This window comes from Coloeus monedula (assembly GCF_965178545.1).
Source record: "Coloeus monedula genome assembly, chromosome: Z".
In the NCBI taxonomy this organism is placed as follows: domain Eukaryota; kingdom Metazoa; phylum Chordata; class Aves; order Passeriformes; family Corvidae; genus Coloeus; species Coloeus monedula.
This window is the reverse complement of record NC_138822.1, coordinates 84703180-84722001: the sequence shown is the minus strand read 5'-3', so window position 1 is coordinate 84722001 and position 18822 is coordinate 84703180.

The window sequence follows — 18822 nt, the reverse complement described above, 5'->3', positions numbered from 1 at the left end:
TCCCGGGAACTTTGCAGCTTCCTCATTACCAAAGGTTGTATTTAAGATTCCCGTGTCTCCGGCTTAATAACCCCCAAATGAGTCCCGCCGGAATTAGCCGTAATTAAGGACATTGTGAAATATGGCGGGGGCAAAGGGAATTACACTGTATTACTTTATTAATAATATTCCTTAACTACACTGGAAATTGCTATTAGGCCTGAACATTCCTGCCTGGATATGGAAATAGTCTTTTGCTATGCTAATCTAGCACAATTTTCTTTTCAATGTAAACAAATTATCCTCTATTAATATGCTGTTCTCCTTGCATAGTTAATTATTGTAACAGTAAGGAATAAAATGCTCCGGCTTTCGCTGTTTCGGATGGAAAAAGGGCTCCATAAATACTTTAATAGGGAGCTAATTATGCACAGAATTCCGATGCCGAAAATGTGTTTGTAATTGCATTAAAATGGTCTTCTGTTCAAATATTGGGAAGCTGGCTAATTGGAGGCGAGCTGGAATTTCAATATTGTGAATCAATGATTTCCATACACTCCCTGTTTGGTTGTGTTTCCCTTCATATTTGGCTTTGGGAACGAAGGAAATATTTAATGGTGCTTAATATGAGCAGCTCCAGGTTTCGTACCAATGAGGGAGTCATGGAAAGCAGGAATTTCAGAGGCCTAGGCCACGGTGTTGGCCTGGATTTGGGTGGGGGCTCCCATGGGAGCACCTTAAGGAGAGAACTCATCCCCACTTCTCCCTCACAGGAGCCGGGTGGGATCAGCCTCGTCTCCCAAGGAACAGAGGGAGAGGCCTCAGGTTGTGCCAACGGAGGTTTAGGCTGGATTTTAGGGAAGTTCCGCCATGGAAAGGGTTGTCTAGCCCTAGATGGTGGAGTTCCCATCCCTGGAAGTGTTCAGAAACCACAGGGATGAGGACACGGGTTAGTGGTGACTTGAAGATCTTAAAGCTCTTTTCCAACCTTAACAATTCCATGATTCTGTCCCTGGGGGAGAGAGGCTCTCAGGGGACGATGCTGTGTGGCCACCAAACGAAGTGGTGTGGCTACCAACTGCTGGCATGAAGAGCCACGTGGAGATGTGCCAGCTGCCATCCCGTGGGAAACCGGGATGTGCCACAGCCACCATGCAGCTGGAGAAGGCCAGGGCGGGAGCACGGACAATGGGATCACGGAACACCAAGGCGTCAGCACCGCACCCGAGGACGGGTTTGGAGTGGGAACAGGCAAACAGCTTGTGGCACAAAGCAAAGGAGAGAATTCCAAATGGCTAATCTCCAGCCACCCACACAAGTTTTGTCTCTCTTTAGCACCTTTCCCTGTTGCTAAGTCTCGCATCCAAAAAACCGGAGAGGAGACACTCCAAAGACACTCCAAATTATGCAGCAATATTGTGTCGAGCAGCTGAAAACAGGCTGGGAGCGGTGCTCGGCAACGCGGCGCAGTCCCGGTTATCTTTAGGGAAATGCTTATTATCTTTGGGAAACGCTGATTATCTTTGACCTGGGCAGCACCGAGTCCCCGAGCATGCGCTGGGATGGGCTGGGACATAGATGGTTCTGTCCTGCTCAGCCCAGCTAAGTGGGGTCTTGGAAGTCCCGCTCAACCCTGCCATTTGTTCCACACAATCCCAGCACTCCCAATGCACAGGGAATGCTGTGTGTGCCGGAGCAGCTCCGCCTGGGATCGCTGGGTAGGAGAGCTCCCCTGGAAAGGCAGCTTTATCCCTGAAATCCTGCATGTGCCCCGCAGATGAAACAGGAACACCTATGGTTGGTTTGTGTTCTGCCACATGAGTGACCTGAGTCAGGTTCTATGCATTTTTAAGGGAGAAAGTCCCTTAAAATACAGCTGAAGGCGCATGGCAGGGGCAGATGAGAGCCTTCCAAGTGAAAATTCCCAACAAATTCGCTCAGGCCAGGAGTTAGCACTTCAATTTTTGTAACAAATACCCCAGCAAACCCAATTCCTTAAGCTTGCTCGTAGGAAGCCAAAGAAATCATCTGCTTCAGGGGAAAAAAAAAGAACAAATGGGAAAAAAAGCTGGAAAAAAAGACATGTCAGATCCCAGCTATCCTGCCAAAATCCCCAAACAGCTTCCTAGCTTTTAAGGGAAGAGCATTTGAAATATCTTTGCGGAGTCGTGTCTGTTTGTCTGACAGATGTCTGCAATGTACCGGGAGCTGGAGTCATGCTCCGAATGTAAATAAGATTATGGGCCTTGCAATATTCCCATTCCCTCGGATTTACCTCCACGCCGAGGAAAAGAAAGCGGAAGCCGGGTTTTACTCCCAGTAGGTTTTTTTCTCTCCGTATCCCACAAGCAGGATTAACATTTTTTGCCTTGTCAGTTAAATGCCCAGGTTTGTCCTTTAATCCCATGGTTACTCCAAAGGATCCAGCTGTTGGACCAAAAGGGCAATTTCTGGCTAAAAATAGGAGTTATCCACTTGGAAGCATCATCTCCTTTTTCCCCTTTTCTCGGCCCCAGAATGAATAATGAAAGTCTCAATAATGGAGTGTACTGAGGCCTGTGCTGCAATTCCCGGGGACAGCGGTATTCCCAGGGACGTCCTCAGTCCCGGAGCGATGCTTTTGGGGAGAGGCAGGGTCTCCCTGAGGTGGGAAGGGGGCGCTGGGCTTTGGAAGGGTGCAGGTGGCCACTTTGAGGAGCACGGAGCCACTTCCCGCTGTCCTGCTGGGACATTGAGAAACAAGGAGCAGCTCCAGGAACCCCTGGCAGGGATTGGTCATTCTGCCTTTTCTGTCCACTGCAAACCTTAATTCCAGAAATTAATTCACCAAAATTCCTAAAACAAAGCCTTTCTTCAAAGCTCCAAGCCACCGGATTTGCCCTTTCCCTGTCCTCTCCCAGAGGGACTCCAAAGGGGTTGAGTGGTTTTCCTAAATACCCAGCGACCCCAGGCTTAGATCCTGGATGCCAGGAGTCATCCCGATGTTCTGGCTGAGCAAGAAATCCCTTAAAAGCAGTGTTTGAATTTGTAATGGGAATGTTGACAGAGCCTCGACGGGAGCGGCGCGCGCTCCGCAAAGTCAATCCTGTAATTGATCCTGACTCCTACACGGAGCCACATGTGCCGGGCTGGGCAGCGACCGGGAATAGCGCCGGGAACAGAGCTGGGAATAGCGTGGCTTTCACCTGAAACAAATGAGGTCTAATTAGATTAATCTGCAAATCAGTGCTCGGCACTTGTATGATTAATGAGCGCCTTGCCCCGCTCTCAGATCACAGCCATGGATTATTGGAGGGGATTTTATGGGGAAGGAGATTTCCCCCTCCGTGCCAGGGATCCCGCACGCGCCTGGCGAGGGAGCGGAGCTGGGAACTCGGCGGCTCGAGCTGGCCTGCTTTTCCGAGGAGCTGAGCTCGGGATCGTGCGGGTGTCAGACGGACACTCTCCAGCTGTTCGGGAACCATGTGTCAACATTATTTACCAACCTAATGTGATGATAATTATGGAATAAAGTGCGGGAAGAGCGCACGCGGGCAGGATGGCCATACATACTTAATGATCCCATTCTCCTGCCTTTGCAATCAGCCGGAGCCGAGCCCGTCGCTGGAGACATGTGGGAGCAGCAGCGCAAGCTGTCTGTGCGGGATGCGGGGATGGCTGGATGCGGCAGCGCGCATTCCAAGTAAAAAATTCATTTACAAATGGGTTTCAGGGTTCCCAGCAGATGGGAGAGCACGGAAGTCACGAGCGGCCCTTCTCCGCCATTTAACCCTCGCGCCGCCGCACCGGGAGCGCCGGGAACGGGGCCAGCTGGGAACAGGGAGAGCAGGAGGCCCAGCCGGAGTTTCTTTTGGAAACGGCTCCTTTAAAGCCCAAACACCTGTACTTTTACTGCTGCAACAGCTCACGCAGGAGGCAGATGTGTAACTGGAGCCGTCGGAGCTGCTTGGAATTAGAAAAACATGGCTTGGCAAGGAAGGGAGGGGGCTCGGGAAGGCGTTTGGGAGCAAGGCTTTTATTTCGAGATCAAACCTCGATCTTTAAAGAGTTTCCTCACGTCACCTTCAGCTCCTGCTGAGCGCCGCTCTCTCCACAGCCAGTCCCACCCGTGGGCACAGTGGCCAATTAATTCCAAAGGCTGCTGGAAGCCGGCAGGATCGGGCCCTGCAGGCTGCACAGCCAGAGGAGCTCTTCCCAGGTTTAGGTTGGATATTAGGAATGATTTCTCCGTGGAAAGGGCTCTGTCCCACCCTGCCACAGGTGGTGGATGGGGCACTTGGGGACGTGGGGCAGCAGTGACCTTGGCAGTGCTGAGGAATGGTTGGACTCAGCGGTCCCAGCGGTGCTGAGCCACTCCCAGGATGCACAGCTTCCCAGGAAGGGTTTATCTCGTCCTGAATGGAATTTTTCCGGCAGGAGGGCCGAGCTTGGCCGATCTCCGGCCTTTGCGCAACGCCGTTATAAAACATCCATTGTGGTGGATGCTCCCCGAGCACAGCAGCCCTCCCACTCCTTGTTCACCAGGGGACGGAAAACCCATGGATGTGCACCAGTTTTTATCAGAGGAAAAGCGATTTATCCCTGGAGGCACAAGCAAGCCCTTTCCTTCCAATCTCCTGGAAGAGGCAGGACAGGGCCCGAGCTGTGGGGCAGCACCTCTGGCCTGGAATCATGGAATGGGAAGGGCCCTCGCAGGTCATCCCATTCCACCCACGGGCAGGGACGCCTTCAACCAGAGCAGGCTGCCCCAAGCCACGTCCAGCCCAGCCTGGGACACTTCCAAGGCTGATCCCACCGAGCGAGTCGGGAGCGGCCTTGTGCCGGATCCCCCCATTCCCAGAGCCGCTCCATAAGGTCTCCAGCAGGGAGAAGCTCCTGCATGTACAGCCGGAGCTGGTCAGGCTGCACACTCCATCCAATGTCCCTCCATGCTGCTCTAAGCAATCTGGGGTTTTCCCCCCGCATTTTTCCTAAATACTGCACAGAAATTGTTTTTCCTCCAGCCCTTTCCATATCTTTTGGGATTATCCCATGGCTCTGCTGAGTGACCTGACCCCAGTGCACCATGCCCCCGGGTTTTTTTCCCCCCTCTTTTTTTCCCCCCCTTTTTTTTCCTTAAGTGTGAGCTCATTTGAAAATTCCAATTTCTCCAATAATTCGCTGCAGCTGCTGAGATGTTCCCGTGCTTTTGATCACTGTTATTAATGATGTGCTGTAACATATGCAAGGCTTGCAATCCCAGCTACTCTTTCTTACAAAGATCAGTTTGTACTTCCCCCCGCTCCCTTCTCCCCCTTTCCCTCCCTCTTCCCTCCCTTTTCCCTCCCTCCCTCGGCTCTGATGGAGCTCATATGTTTTAGGAAGTTCATCTCCCAGCTATTAGTCGGAGAATTAGGAAATGTGTGGGCAGCTCCTCTGTGGTACAAAAGACACTGGAGGAAGAAGCCGTTCCCTTTTATTCCCCAAAGAAGGATTTTGGCTTTATTTCGGGGCCTGAGTTTGCTGTTAAAAATGTTGTGGCTTGTTCCTAATGTTGTCTTATTGACTTCCATGTTTTGAGAAAGGTTTCCAGCTTTGCATTTTTTAATTTCTCAACCACTCCCAGACCAAGTTGTGATCTCAATGCTGTAAATACAAATTCCAGGTGATTCCACGGGAATCTGTGTATTTATCCCACATTTATAACACCACAAGCACCATCAGAAACTGAAAGCTAGGATTTTGACATTGCTCCCAATCCAAGATGTTGAAAGCCAGTTAAAAACCAGACAATTTTAATCGGTTTTAATTTACCTCCCGTCACTCCTAATGACTGATGCATGAAACCCCCAGAAATCAGGAATTATTTTCCCTGGAATGCCATGCTGAAGGTGACAGCATCCCAAGGACACAGGATGCACTTGAGGACACTGATGCCACTTGCTCGAGGGCACCTGGGATGCTCAGCGGGATGAGGACACCGGCTGGATGGCCTCCAGGTGTCCCTCTGCTGAGCCGACGCTGCCACCCTGCTCCACCTCGGGGACGTGTCCCTGTGTCCCCTGTTGCCTGCTCTCGGTGTCCCCCCCCGCTGGGGCAGCAGAGCGGGGCTCCTGCTATCCCGGTCCCCGTGCTCACGCTGCAGTCCCAGCACAGGGAGGACCCCAAGGTGACACCCCAGGGTGTCACCCTGAGGTGACCCCACACACCGGGACACACTCCATGTGCCTCGAGCTATTCATGCTGGAGAAATTCCCTGCTCGGAGGCTGCTGAGGAACTGGGAAGGAGAGAACCAAGTGAACAAAGCCCCGTATTCCAGCATGGAATGGTGGCATCCTATGGCACAGACCTCCCCCCCCCCCACCCCGCGGCAGGAGAGGGGGTGACCAGACCCCGTCCCCTCTTTCCACGCGGCTCAACGTTATTTCTACACAGCAAAATTAATTCTTTTTAGTGTTTTAGCACCAAAATCAAGGGGAGCAGGAGCTGTTTGGGGGGAGTCTGTCCCCCCGAGGCTGCTGAATGCCTTTTTATTCCTGAAGCTGCCTGAGGAGCGTTGTATTCCCTAAATTTCTCCCCCCTCTCAGCCCCGCGTCGGAACAGCCATGAAAAAATAACCCGGGCTGCGCTTTCCCCCCTCCCTCTCCTTTTCCGTCTTTTTTTCGAGCAGGGCGAAACAGGTGCTGAAATGTGAAACCCTACTGAGGGATTTCCTCGGCACGCCAGCGTGGTGGGAGCGCGGACCTGGAGTGGGATGTGCTCCCAGGGCTGCCGGAGCAGGCTGGCAGCGCCGGGAGCGCCGCGCTGTCGCTTTAAGAAAAAATAAACTCGGCTCTGAACTACCCAAAACCCTGCCATTTCCAGCCTGGGCTTGATTAATGATTTTTCTATCTAATAAAAGGTTCACAAACCATCTGTTTTTCTCCCTAATGCCTTGCCCAAAGGTTTTTCGTTCCTATTTCAGGCTTGGGGCCAACTGACATTCCCCTCTTTTTTTTTTCCCAGCCTTGTAAACAAACCCTTCTCTCTTTTTAATCTTCCAGGGCTGTTTCCTACCCATCGTTATGCATATTCATTGCGAGTAAACATTTTTAGTGTCTACACTTAATCTCTTCCACTGGCAATTACTGTTCTATGCTGTTTTGTAATGCAGAAGGGCCAACGCTTTCCCTTCTAATAACAGCTGGGTCGCAGATGGGGCCTGCAGTCATTGTAGAAAATAAAAATTTACAAGATGCCAGTGGAATTTATTTCAGTTTTATGGAGTCACAGGAGGAACCTTTCTGTTATCCGCCTTCAGTGCAATCTGCAGGCACAAGGCAGGCTTTTGACATTTAATCAAAGGGGGGTTCAGGTAGGGGCTGGAGCGGCGCGGGAAGAAAGCAGGTGGATCCTATTAGGCAGTGCCATGGTTAATTTATTTGGGAGTGATTGGCTGAGATGTGTGCAGCCAAGCTCTGACATGCCGTGTATATCTTGTTTAGCAGCCCGCTCCCGAACCGGGGCGCTGGCACCGCGCTGCCAGCCAGCTGTGGGGCTGGGGCACCGACAGCACCCCTCCTCGGCAGCACCCGCCCTTACCACAGGGCTCTGGGAGAAAGGAGCTGGATCCCGACACCGTATTCCTGGGAATGGCTGGAAATCTCCTGTTTGGGTGGTGGCGGAGGCGCAGTCTCCGCGTTCCGCGCCAGGGGTGGTTCTGCGGCAGAATGCGGATCTAAAGCTGGAAAAGGAGGGATTTTAAACTGGCCAGGCCGTGCCCTGCCCTCGCCAGCCCCTAACATGTGGAAATGGTGATCCCATGTGGGGTTGGTGACACTGGGAGCAGCTCCAGGTGCTTGGGATGAGGGGATGGGGAGGATGGAGGGGCTGGAATCTGCCCACGCTGCTCAGCTCTGGCTGCCTGAGAGCAGCTCGGTGGGGTCGGCTGCTTCCCACCGGGAAAAACCATGCCAAGCTGGGGAACAGCACGGGGCAGCAAGGGACCACGGCACAGGGGTCATGGAATCCCAGAATCCTGGCATGGTTTGGGTGGGAAGGACCTTCAACCCTATGGGCAGAGACAGCTCCCACTAGCCAGGTTGCTCCAAGCCCCGTCCGACCTGGGGGACACTGCCAACCCTTGGACACTTCCAGGGATGGAAGATGGCACAAGCCTGGACCCAGGGCAGGAGGTCACCCTGGGCCGTCAGCTGTTTCCACAACCTCTGCGATTCCTGAAATTTCCTGATGGGCAAATACGTGGATTCACATGGGGAGATCAGGAGTAGAAGCAGTTTGGAGGAAACCCCCAAGAAATAAAGGACATATTTCTGTTTAGTGGGCGTTGTGTGGAGATTTTTTCCAGACTTTTAAAGCAGCTGAATGAGAAGGACATAAGAATCCCACATCCCTCTTTTTCCCCCCCTTCCTCCTTCGTTCCCAGCATCCCGAAGCAGAAATGTATTGACCCACTCCAATTAATTCGATTTGAGGTGTTGTGGGTCTTATTATTTTCTTCATTTATAGTCCAAGGTTTTTTAAACCTCTCAGCTAAGGGCAACAGAGCTTTTCCAAAGGATTCTTAATTTTTCCTTCCCAGGGAATCCTGATTCAGGCGTTGGAATGAGATGATCTTTACGGTCCCTTCCAACCCAAACCATTCTGTGATTCTGTGTAGAAGGAAAACACAACTTACATGGGGAGAAAATCCGTCAGTTCTTGCAAGGAGTTTGTTCTTCCCTGGCAAACATTTCCCAGAGGTTGGATTTGGGAAGGGGGGGGAAGCTATTAATGTGTGTGGCTCAGCTCAGACTTTCCCTCCTCCCTCCCTTCTTTCAAAAGATGATATTGCTATTTTTTATACACAAACTCTGTTGAGAATATTGAATTTGGTACATTAAATACCAGAGATGAAGGTCTTAGTGGCTTTTAATGAAGAGGATAAATTCTCCCAACTGCATTTCTCTGTGTATCATCCCCAGTCCCCTTTTCCCAAGCCTTTCCCTTCATTTACGAACTCCAAAGCTGCCAATAAGTTTGTTAATCTCAGTGAAATGCTGTTCCTACTGCAAATATTAGTAAAGATCAACTAATCCAAGTCACGGGCTGGGAGACGGCCCAGTGGGAGCCTCAGGGTATCCAGTGTGCAGATCCAAACTGGATCTCTGTAATCCCAGTGGGGAGAAACTTCCTTGTGGGTATTTGGGAGCCAGCTGAGAAATGGGAACGGGAAGAAAGTGCTAATCCCATGGAAAGGCTCCCCAAGACAGGCCAAACTCAGCAGCCAGAAGGAAAATGAAGTGGGAATGGCGGGTGAGGAGAGGAGGTGGAGAGCCTGGGATGCTCTGGGATGCAAACACATCCTACGTCGCTCACGGCTGCCTGGCAATACCCTGGAGGTGCCGTGGGGTGGGACGGCCCTGGCAGCTCCTTCTGAGGGCTCTGAGCACCCCAAACCAACATCCCAACACCCCCTCAGCATCCACACCTGAGCCTGGCCCTGATCCCAGATCACACCCTTTTATTGACATGATCCCAAACACAGAGGAACCCAATAAAAATCCCCCCACTGGGCGGTCTTGCTCCATAACCCGAAATGATTTTTGCTCTGTTCCTGCAGAAACAGCCAGAAGAGGGACCACAGACTAATTAGGATACTCAGAGCCGACAGCTCCGATGCCAGTGCCGAGGCTGCTCATAAAGCCAAGCACTGGGCTGGGCCTTCCAGCTCTGTTCCTCACCAAAAGGAGGGATAATCATTCCTGGCAAATGAAAAGCAGCGTTGGGAGGAGAGGAGAGGCTCCGGGAAGGAGCTATGGAGGATGGAGGGCTGCGGATTGTGCTGCTCCATGAAATATTCAGGAGCTGATGTGGTTTATGGAATGGGCTCGGGCTGGCGGAACATCTCCCGGATTTGCAGCCAGAGCTGCCTGTGGTGCCGGTGTTTGGGATGATGGGAGGCTCCTCAGCTCCCAAACTTTTCCCGTGCTCTTCAGCACAGCACTAACAGGTGGCTGCGGCAGGAGCCCGCTCCAGCAGGGATGGAAGGGGCTCTGCAGCACAGCACTGCAGCCTTCTCCCAAAAAACCCCATCCCACAGATTCCAGCCATCGCTCCTGACTCCCGAATCCAGTGTCGCTTCACAGGGCAAAGTCTTTGGGGCAGGGTATTGCCAGAAGTGTTGTTTTCCAAGAAGAGATTTTCCCTAATATCTAGCCTAAACCTCCCCTGCCACAACTTGAGGCTGCTTCCTCTTGCCGTGTCCCTTGTTCCCTGGGGGAAGAGCTCGATCCCACCTCCCTACAACACGGATATTTCACTGCAGGAAAGGCCTCTCCAAGATTCTGCTCCTGCGCAGGACCAGGAGCTGGATGATCCTTGTGGGTTGCTCCCAACTCTGGATATTCCGTGATTCCCGGAAGAATCAGCTCCTTGTGATGCTGTTTTACCCCAGACAATGCTGCCCCCACATTGGGGGGTCTCCATGACACAGGAGTGGGTGATTGGGAAGATGGATGCTGCTCCTGCCCCTCCGGAACAGGCATTTGCAGGGATCCAGCCATCTGCACGGCGGCTCCACAGGCAGCCAGGCTGCCGTAAACTCCCTGGAAAAGCGTCAGAAACACTTGGACAGGTGGGATCTCTCTCTCCCCTCTGGCTCCCCATCCCCAGCTCAGGCACTGGAGCAAATGGAGTCAATGCCATAAAAGATAAGAGTGGGATGGATGTGGAGGAGCTGCCTTACAGCTGGCACGTGGTTGGAGGTTGTTTTTCATGGAATATCTGCCTGTTAAAAGTGACATTGGAAACAGAAAAGGGGGAGAACATAAAATCCATGGAGTTTGGGCCGTTTGTCAAAGCTGGAAATGTCTGAACAGAGCAGCGACAAGGCAGCATCTTCCAAAGCATCCACTGGAGCACCTGGAGTTACTTATTCCAAAGGAATCAGCTGCTAGCGGGGTCTATGGGAGCATTTTTGGTAAGGAAACAGGGATGGATCAACTGAAAGCTCTAACACAAAGATTTCTGAGGCACTGGCCCAGGTTTCCCAGAGAAGCTGTGGCTGCCCCATCCCTGCAAGTGTTCAAGGCCAGGCTGAAAAAAGATGAAAAGGAGTGGAAAATCAGGCTGAAGCCCGGAATTTCCTTTAAATATTCAAGATTAAACCAGGAAATGATCAGCTCTGCTCCCCATAATGAAGCTCTCCATGAAATGATGCTCATTGTCCATGTGTTGCAGTAGGCCTTGGACATGAACCAATGTGGAGCTGGGAATAAGGGTGGACTTGGGGACCTCTGCAAGTCCTTTCAGACTATTTTTTAGGCAGAAAGTTTGGGAAGGTGATTGCAGAGCATCAGGGGAGGTGGCCAGACACATCACTTCCTTCTCCCTATTTCCTTTCTTCATCTGCCCACCCTGAAATCCATTCCCGAAAAGCTACAGAGCACCGTCAGCCCAGGAAACCAACTGGGAAGCTGCTTGGGAAGTTCTCCCCCATTCTGACACATTGCCGTGGTCATTATGCACTTCCCTGCCCGTGAAAAGCAGGCAGCGCCTCTTGACATCTGTACTCCATAACCCTCCTTCTGCTCCGCAGCGGCTCCGCACCGCAACCGCTGCCGCAGTGCCCACGCTCCCAGGCAGCCAGGCACTGACATCCCCACTTTTTCCTGGCACAAGGTGGACTTTTAAAAGTAGCAGCGGCTCTCCGAGGCTGACAGGAGCTGGCAAGGGGCGGGAAGGGGCCCCGGAGCCCCCCTGGCCCCGCACACACAGCCCCGCTCCGCAAGCTGCCGGCCTTTTGTGGCTGTTTCCCTTCTTTCTGTGCCTTTGGCAGCGGGGTGGGAGCGGAGCGAGCAGCTGGCACGGCCTCTCGCCTCTGATTGCAGCATTGATTGTGCACCACATGCCCTGCGCCGCCTCCTCCTCGCTCGCTCTGGAGCGGGAGCTGATTGTGGCCACTCGGAGGGAAGCTTTGGCAGCTGCAGGCCCCCGATGCCAAGTTCTCCTGGCAGTGGCCTGTGGGTGTCAGCTCCTCTCCCTCTCTGGCATTTCCTCTGGCAGGGAAAGCTGCTCTGTGTCACTGGGTTGCCTTCAGGATGGAAAAGTTACCAGCAGAGTACAGCCGGGAGAGAGGTGGGAGGGAAAACTCTTGTGAAGTTTGTGTGGAATAAGGAAGATTCCAGTCCGTGTTTGACCCAGGACTCATCCAAACTGGCAGCAGCACACAGGAGTTGGGATGGCTCCAGTGGCTGGGAGAGGGGCTTGGAGCAACCTGGGATAGTGGAAGGTGTCCCTGCTCATGGCACGGAGTGGGATGGGATGAGATTTAGGGTCCCTTAAACCCAAATTGCTCAGGGATTCCATGATTCCATTAAGCCATTCAGTTGTGTTTGAGGCCTAAATTCCCAATGGTCACTTGGAAGTGAACCTCAGTGCCTCAGGAGGCTTTTAGGAATTCCCAAGGATTGGGTTTAATCAGTGATCTGCAGTAATTTAATATATTTGCAGTGCTCTCTTCTTTAATACTTAATGAGTGATGATTAGGTTTGTGTATCAGAGCTGAAATCTGCAAGTTAGGTGGCAATTAATGTTTGAAGTGCTCCGTAACTCCAGATATAATGATCCTATTTGCCAAGTAATTATGGAATGTATGTGCCTAATAAACAATAACACTCGGCTCCCGCGCTCACCTGAGGAGCTCCACATGGAAAAATACAGGTACAGGGAAAGCTGGGCCTTCCCCACCACTGGATGCAGCCTCTCCCTGGACCTCAGGTTTGGGAGCACCCAGGAAGTTGTGATAGGACAGGGGTTTGCAACTGCAGGAAGGGGGATTTAGATCGGATTTAAGGAAGAGGGTTCTAATGGTGAGGGTGGGCAGGCCCTGGAAAAGGTTCCCAGAGCAGCTGTGGCTGCCCCTGGATCCCTGGAAGTGTCCAAGGCCAGGCTGGACAAGGCTTGGAGCACCCTGGGACAGTGGAAGGTGTGGGTGGAACTGGATGAGCTTTAGGTCCCTTCCAACCCAAGCCATTCCATGATTCTGTGATTCCATGCACATTATCCAAAAGAATGGGTCAATACAAAAGGGTCAACAACTAAGACACCTTCTGACTTCCCCCCTCCTTCCCCCATCAGAGCCAAGTTTGTTGGCAGAAACGGAATGATGTAACCCAGCGGGGTCTGCGCTCCCTCTTTTCCATTACCCCAACTTCCTCTCCGCTTAATTCCTGGCTGGCCTCGGTGCTTAATTAGAAAAAAGAACCATTACATAGCAGAGGCAGCCAACCCAAAGAAAACAGCCCCAGAAGGGCCATGTGCCACTGAGCCCAGGAAAATTGGGAATCAAATTCCACTCCCTGAATTCTTTACAATATTCCTCCTTGCCAAACCCAGGCAAATATTCCACTTACTCCAGCTCCGCTTGCAGAGCTCAGACTGTTCTGCAAACCCAAGTTCACAATGGCTCTTTCAGCAAACATGGAGCTGCACATTTCACATTCATAAATATTCCAGGGGGGTTTTATTATTCCAAAAACAAGGTTAGATGGAGTTTTCATGAGTCAAATATACCAAAAACAAGGCTGGACAAGGCATTTCCTCCCAGGCGATGGAGTTTAGGAGCAGCTGAGCTCTTGAGTAAACACAACAAAGTTAATTTGTTACTATTTTAATAGGAGTTTCCCACCTTTTATTGAGATGGGAAAATGAACAATGAACGATTTCATTTCTGTGTGTGGTGTTTGCTGGGATTTATCCTTTGGAATATGATTAAGAAATACTATCCACTTCTCTCTGTGATTGGTGTCTCCAGCCACACCACTCTGTATCCTGATTTTCAGCAGGGAGCAGAGCGTCCATCCCCATGGATCATTCCATCTTTAAGCATTTCAAATAAAGGTTGAAAAGGCAGGACACGGATTTCAGAACCGGGGACCACTGTTGTGGTTTCCTTCTCTGGAAAAGCACGATAATATTTGCCTGCACCACAGGAAGCTCCTGCACGTTGACTCTGAAACTCCACCAAGGAAATAATTGGATCCGTTTATTTTGGAGACAGAGCTCTTACAGCATGTATTTGGTCACTGCTGCAGCATCCATCAACCTCTGGATGTAAAAACATGGACACATCTGAGCAGAAATTCCACCTGTTCCAGGCCTGACCACTCCTTTGGCTCTTGACTGCTGGGAAAGCCAACCTTCTCCTGCCTTTGCAGTTGGCAGAGGAGTGTTTTCCCCACATCTCTGTCCTCCGGGTAGGTATGCATCCCAAAATAAACTCCTGGATCCAGCTCCAGGCAGGAATTGACAGCATGAATCATGCCGGGCAAACGTCATCTCAGCCATGGGAACAAGGATATGTGGGAATTCAAAATACAGCAAATAACTGTATTACAGAGCTAAGCGAGGAACACCGGCTCTGCCAAATCCCAGGAAGTTTGCCTTGGCCTTTGGTGATGGTGGGAGTGACGGTGCCACTCTGGCGCCCATCTCCAGGTGGGAGCCCTAACTGGAGTCAGAGAGCAGTCAGCAGCTGGGCTGAGCCCTCACAATGGCTTGGATTGGGAGGGACCTTAAGGATCTCCTCATTCCATCCCCTGCCATGGGTAGGGACACCTTCCACTGGACCAGGTTGCTCCAACCCGGCCTTGAACAATTCCAGGGATGGGGCAGCCACAGTTTCTCTGGGCAATAGGATAAATGGAGGACAGGTTGCCCCCTCAGTGGGTCTGTAGGGAATGCGTGGAAGAGCAGCCACCTCGGAAGGCTTTATTTGAGAAAGAGCTGTTTCGCTCCGGAAAGTTGATCCAACCTCTACAGACACCCTTGGGAACAAATAGAGACAGAGCAGGAGACACTTGACAGAGGAGCAGCTTGTGGCTTATGGAATCAGCCAAGCCGGCAGCACCGAGCCAGCTCCCAAACACAGGGAATGTGTTCAAGTGGATCTTTATCAAATGTGCGCTGAAAATTCCAGGAGAACAAGGAACACAATGTCCAGGTGTTCCGGAGTCACCGAGGCAGGAGTTGCCATCTCCTCCTCACCAAACCCTTTTGAACGCCTCAGGAAAGCGCCACAAAAAATGACAACGGATCCCGAGCCAGGTCTAGCTCCAGCCTGCAACATCTGAGAGCAGTCCCAGCTCTCCCCTTCCCCCTTCCCGAGTTTTTCACCTACTTGGCTGTGTCCCAGAAAGAGCCTGCACACAAGTGAGAGACCCTGGAGCTCGAAGCCTCTCTAAAGCTGGCAGCGGCGCTAAGATTAGAGAGCGAGAAGTGTGAGGGAGCTGAAAGCCTGTGAATCCTGCTAAGGATAGAAAGGCACGAGTAGGAGGCAGCCAAAGCCCATCCCAAGAAATCCGAAGTTGAGCACTGAAGTTGGATGGGATTTACGGATAGGGAACGCAGGCGCTGCCTGCTCTGGAGGCAAGGTAGTGCCTGGCAGGCAGGGATGTTCTGTTGGGATCTGATAGCCTGTTTCCCAAAATAGGGATTAGAGCACATCTTCCGATGGGATGCGCCGCTGACGGAAAGTACCAGAGCAGCAACGATGCTTTTCTTGCCTGTGGCTCCCAGGGAAAGTCCTGTCTCCCCTGGGAGCTCTAGACAGAGCCGGCAGCCAGCCAGGTTATCCGGCATTCCAAGGCTTGCTGCAGTGCTTCCAGAGCCAAGGGAATTGCGGCGCACAGATCTGCCTGCAGGCACTGGGAGCAGGTCAGGGAGGGAACCAAGGAAAGGAACGCAGGAAAGGCGCTGCCTCTCACCGGGGTGAACGCACAAGCTGGGCTGCTCCTCCAAATCCAGGTGAAATGTGGCACTGCAAGTCCTCCAAGCTGCTTCCAGGGGCACCACGCCTTTGGAAAATCCCAGAATCCCAGAACGGTTTGGGTGGAAAGGGGCTTAAGGATCATTTCATTCCACCTTCCACAATCCCAGGGTGCTCCAAGCCCCGTCCAGCCTGGCCTTGGACACTGCCAGGGATGGAAAGGGATGAGGTGGGATGGGATACATATGTACATGTATCCTCAGGGAATGTCAGCTATCCCAAATCCTACAAATCCTACAAATCCATAAAGTGGACCCAAACAACCCAAAATTATTGGATCAGGGTAGAACAAGGACAATTGTAAGACTTAAATTGTGGAAAAAAATTCCCATTTCCAGTTTGCAAAGTGGCAAATGGAGTACCTTGGACCTGGAAGTATTCTGAATACAAATTCCCAAGTTTGGAATAAGGTTAGATAAAATATTCCAATGGAAGCCCAGGTCTAGGTAATGGAAAACAACACAAGGAAAGCCCACAGGAACACTGAAGCTCAGGTTTTTTTGGAACATATGAGGGCTGCTGGTGACTCCTGCAGCACAGAGCACAACACTTTGGAAGGGCTCACAGGGAATCTCGGCTCTTCCTGCAGGGATGGAACCACTCTGCTCCCACTGAACTCAGCCAGGGTTTTACTTCAATGGAGCAGAGTTAGGTTAATGCTGAATGTTTGGAAAACACCATTCCCACTTGCCAGCCTGACTCCTCAGAGATCTCCCCATCATTAGTTTAATTCAGCCATCAATGTTTGGAATGGCAGCCGAGGGATTCGGCTGCTCCATGGAGTCAATTGCTGGGTTTGGAAATGGGCTCTGCTTCGTTTTCTGCCATGTAAAACTTGTTCTGTGAACCTTGTTCTGACTCATTTAAACCCCACTTAGGAATCTGGCAGGAAAGACGGGATTTGGGATGTCAGTGGGATCCCTTTTGCCTGAAAAACATCCACTATCCTTAGGAATTCCAAGCAGTGCCTTGGCCCAGATTGGCTGATAAAGGCAATTCCTCTTTGCAGCTCAAATTCCGGTAGATTGAGAAAAAAAGCTGGAATTTTATTCTTTTCCCGGAGTTTTTGAAGATTAAGAATTACAGAATTGCAGAAAAATGAGGGTTGGAAGGGACCTTGAAGATCATCACTTCTCACCCCTGCCATGGGCAGGGACCCCTTCCACTATCCCCACCCCGCCTGGCCTGGGACACTGCCAGGGATCCAGGGGCAGCCAAAGCTGCTCTGGGCACCCTGTGCCAGGGCCAGCTTGGATGGGGCCTGGAGCAACCTGGCCTAGTGGAAAGCATCCCTGGCTGGAACAGGATGGGCTTTAAGGTCCCTTTCCCCCAGATATTCCGGGATTCTGTGCGAAGAGCTCCGAAATGGGCGGCTGAGAAGCCGCCTTTCCCCTTTCCCATTTCAGGTGACATCGGAGCTTCCCAGCTGTTTGATATTCCCGCTCCCCTGGTGATTAATATCCGAGCCTTTGTGCACAGGTGATTTTCCAGCTCTCGGGTCCCACCAGCTCCCTCCCCTCCTGCAGAGGTGCTGGGAAGTGGCCCCTGCTCACCCCTGCGCAGCGCATTAAGCAGAGCACCGTAACGAGCTGTGCTTCGCTGAGGGCTCTCCAGGTCCCCCCAAATCCTTCCCCAGTGTGATTGTTTGCAAAACGTTGGATAAAATATAAATGATGCTTTCAATTTAAACCAAACCTCACACTGTTCCCAGCTTTAATAACAGTTTTGACAGATGAGATTTCCATCATCTGTTTTTGTCTTTGTCAAGGCTCCTCCAATAAATGCTCTAAACTAACAGATGTGACTATAAAGGCTGAGGCATCAGGAGCTGAGCTTTGTCAAGTGCTACCAGAGATAAATTAATTCCTAGTTTAAGCTTCCACTGAGCATTGGAACATCCCTTTTCCCTGGTTTTGGTTCCTGACCTTGTGCAGGTTTTAGACCCAGAGAGAAACTGATCCTGAGAAACCACGACAGGTACAATTAAATTGTATCAGTGATTGGGGCATTAAATAAGGCACCAGTTTAGCCAGGGTAACAACCTGGGAGCCAGAAACCTGTTGGAGGCCTGATATCCATCTAAAGGGAACATTTTCCACCTCTGTTGGAATTCTCAGCACTTCTAAAATACAGGTGAATTATCTGAATGCTAAAGTAGATTTTAGGTGAGACTCTGAGATCCTGCAGCCTGATTTCCTCCCTAACATTCCTGCACATTACCACCCCATGATCTCTTTATTCCCTTCCCTCACCACCCCCACAGGCACCCCCAAATCAATTTCAGGCCGTTTGCGTGCTTGAGCAACAGGTAAGCCGTGGGTTTTTTACCGGGAATTAGAATTTCCAATGATAAGAAGAACAAGAAAGATTGGAAGGGGCTGCCCAGGGAAGCGGTGGAGTCCCCATCCCTGGAGGTGGCACTCAGTGCTCTGGTGGGGATCAGTCACAGGTTGGACCCAAAGACCCTGGAGGTCTTTTGCAGCCTCCTTCCAATCGATTCTGGGATTCTGTGAATACAGCCATTGTTTCATCCATGTCTCCAGATTTTACTCTAATACACAAAATAATAAATAAGACATAATTGGGTCTGGCCTCCTGACTCCCACTCTTGCAAAGGCATGAATAAATGAATTAATCACAGCCACCAGGGTGAGGAGAGTGAAATCCACAGAGAAAAAAGGGCGGATGGAATAAAAGTACTGATGTCAGAAAAATTCCGCAATAAAGTTATTTCCCAGTATTGATTTGATAAGTGAAAACTTAAATAAGACTTGGGAAGAGAGACGTGCCAAAGACACGGCTCCTCGGAGATCGCGGCTGTCAGAGGCAGCCAAGGTGGAACAAGGACGAATCCTCCAGCTGAGGAATCGGGAATATTTATGGAGATTCTTGAAAAAGTACTCTAGACTCAGTTTTATTTGATGTTTCCTTGCGCAGTGCCAGGGACTCCCCTGGAATAACTCCTCATGGCTGTAGTTTTTATCCCTCGCTATCGCCCTGTCTCCGAACCTCTCTTCAAACTCCGAGTGCCGTTCATTAAATTCCTTCTTCTATG